We start from the raw sequence: 3,193 nt of genomic DNA on the forward strand, positions 1-3,193 counted from the left end.
ACACACTCATACTACGCTCACACTCACACACACTCACACTCACACACACGCTCACACTCACACACACGCTCACACACCCTCACTCACATACACACACGCTCACACACACTTACACATGCTCACACATGCTCACATTAATGGCTCATTACAACGAGAGTGAGTGGAGAGCCCTCCTGCTACAATCCACTACAGAAAACCAGTGGGACATGCTCATGGGTCAGAGTTCACGGTGAGAGCAGCAATCCTTTCTGGGGCTGGTCACTGAGGGACGGGGATGGGGAGGAATGAATTCACTCAGATGGTCCTGAATGTTTGGGATTGTTTACCCCACAGGGCTGTGAGTGTTTGGTGTTGAGTTTCTTTGAGACTGAGGTTAAGCAGATGTTTGGTTGGGAGTGTGCAGGGAGATGTTGGACTGGGATGGTAGGCTGTCAGATCTGAAAGCTCTTTCTACAGTTCCTGGTTCAGTCTGAATCGACAGAGAGTGGTGGGTGTGTGGAATGCACTGCCAGCAGTGATAGTACAGTCAGATGCACTAGGAACATTTAAGTGACTCTTGGATAGGCGCATGGAAGATAATACAATGAAGGGTAAGGAGATCAGGCTGATCTTAGAGTAGGATAAAAGGCTGGCACAAGGGTGAGGGCTGAAGGGCCTGTACTGTTCTATTCATTGGATGGACTTGGCTACAAGGAAATGAAACATTTCTGCGTTAAAGCATATTTGATTGAATGATTCCTCATCCTGTTCACAATTGGCTGGGGAACCCCAGTGTGTTGTAAATGCTGGTATTTCTGTAACAACCACCTGTACAGTGGATGGGCCTGAAAGCTCCAACACTCTAACTGGCTTCAGTACACTTGGCCTCCTGTTACTGAGGCTTGTAGAAATGTTATTCAGCCAGACAGTTTCTGCCTGTCGCATGTTCACCATGACTCCTCTCAACAAACCTACCCTCGTGCTCTCTGTTATGTGATGAGGTGCTGACGCATTCATTCACTGCTTCTGCTAATTCCTCCAGCTCCAATCTTTCTGTTCTGGCCTTGCTCATTTCATCTACAGTGAAGCCTCATTTCCCACAATTCCAGTTTCAACAAATGACCCTATTGCCAGATATTTTCCAGTCAAAGGACTATCAAAATATTCCTCAAGACTTCCCGACAACCAATAGCACAGATGCTGCAAACCTGAAACCAAACCAAAAAACGTCTGCTCAATGGGTCAGGCAGCATCAGCAGTGAGGAAGGAGCAGATATTGTACAGCAGCTCAGTGAGCTCTGGCAGAAAACGGGGGGCTTTACTCTGTATCTGACCCCGTACTGTCCCTGTCCTGGGAGTGTTTGATAGGGGACAGTGTAGAGAGAGCTTTACTCTACCTGACCCTGAACCATCCCTGTCCCTGGGAGTGTTTGATAGGGGACAGTGTAGAGAGAGCTTTACTCTGTACCTAACCCCGTGCTGTCCCTGTCCTGGGAGTGTTTGATGGGGGACAGTGTAGAGGGAGCTTTACTTTGTATCTGACCCTGTCCTGTCCAGACAGTTTTTGATGCTGGGAGGTTGGAAAAGCTATTGTTATAGAAATGGTAGAAATTATTTTCTCTACACCATCCTGTCATAATGTCATGTCACTTCCTGAGCTGAGTCCATTAAACTGGCACACCTCAGTGAGCCATCACAGAAATACCCGATTTAATACCACCTGGGAGGGCAAGAGGGTTAATACGGCAGGGAGTGTCGAGGGATAGGGAGTGGGGGCAGATGGGTAGGAGGTAGAGGGATAAAGGGTAGAGGATCAGGGGATAATGGGGTAGGGTTAAAGGGGTAAAGGTGAAAGGGTAGCAGGTGTAAGGGTAGGGAGGAGAGGGGTAAGGGTTGAAGTGTAGGGGCTGAGGGTCCTTGATGGTCCCTATGAAGCTGCTAATGTACAGTTCAGGAGGAAGGGCAATGGGTAGGGCCCTTCAGATGCTGTGTCCATGAGCTCCCTGTGGAACAATAACAGTGATCTTCTGATGGAGATATTATTGAAACTGTCTTCTCTGTCCAGGCTCCTTCATCCAGTAGAAAGACAGGCCTGAATCTGCCCATAAACTGGCCAAGGAGCAATCTTGATAAAGTCTGATGAAGGGTTTCACCTCAGACTTGGTGAGGTTTCTCACGGTATCTTCCTAAACCCTCCTCATTCCCAACGCACCTTATTCCTGTATCTCCCTGTACTCTTCTACTCATCTCACACTGACCACAGGCAAACGTACTGACCACTACCCAGAACCTCCTGGGGCTCCTGGTTACATTGCCATCTTTAAAGCCCGACTGTGATGCTCAGTCAAGCACTGGTCACCCGCAGTTGCCTTGCAGGTTTACTTGCCCTGGACAGGGAGGGCACAGGGCAATAGTGACTGTACTTTGTCGACTCATCCTGGAGGTCCAACTGTTCAGGACAGGGGAGTGGAAGGGGTCATACACTGCCAGTCCCTGGAGTGTACCCTGAGACGTGGGTGAGGGTTCCATGGTAGCGAGTGGTGAGCTGCCGCACTGACTTTCACATCGTTTCTCTCCGGTGGGTGAGAGAACAGCAGACTGCATAACAACGAGGTGAGACAGTACCGTGATGGAGATGTTAATACCTGCTCATCATTTGGATTTATCCACAGGAACGTGGGCATCAATGGTTCAGCCAGCACACATTGCCTGCCCCCAGCTTAGAGCCAACTGCTTTACTGTGGGAAACAAAACCCGAACTGGCTGGAGAAACTCAGCACATCTGGCAGCATCTGTGGAGAGAAAGCAGATATAGCATTTTGGGTCCAGTGACCCTTCTTCCGTTCTGACACTGTCTCCATGGTCGCTATGGAGATTCTCCAGCAGTTTCTGTTGTGGTATCAGGGTCATCATTACATCTGTGAATTCCCAGTTTTTAATTGAATCCAAATTCCACTCTCTGTCACGGGAGGATTTGAACGCAAATCCCCGGAACATCAACATCAACAAAAACAGAAAGTGCAGGAGAAGTTCAGCAGATCCGGCAGCATCAATGGAGAGAAAGCAGAGTTAGTATTTCAGTCTAGGAACCCTCCCGCAGACAAATCTTTGGCAGATGCTGTCAGATCTACTGAGTTTTCCCAGCAATTTCCTTCTGATTTCCTGCATCTGCTGTGCTTTCAGTCTTCCCCAGGACATTATCTGACTCTCTGGA

The sequence above is a fragment of the Chiloscyllium plagiosum genome, chromosome 40, assembly GCF_004010195.1.
Source record: "Chiloscyllium plagiosum isolate BGI_BamShark_2017 chromosome 40, ASM401019v2, whole genome shotgun sequence".
In the NCBI taxonomy this organism is placed as follows: domain Eukaryota; kingdom Metazoa; phylum Chordata; class Chondrichthyes; order Orectolobiformes; family Hemiscylliidae; genus Chiloscyllium; species Chiloscyllium plagiosum.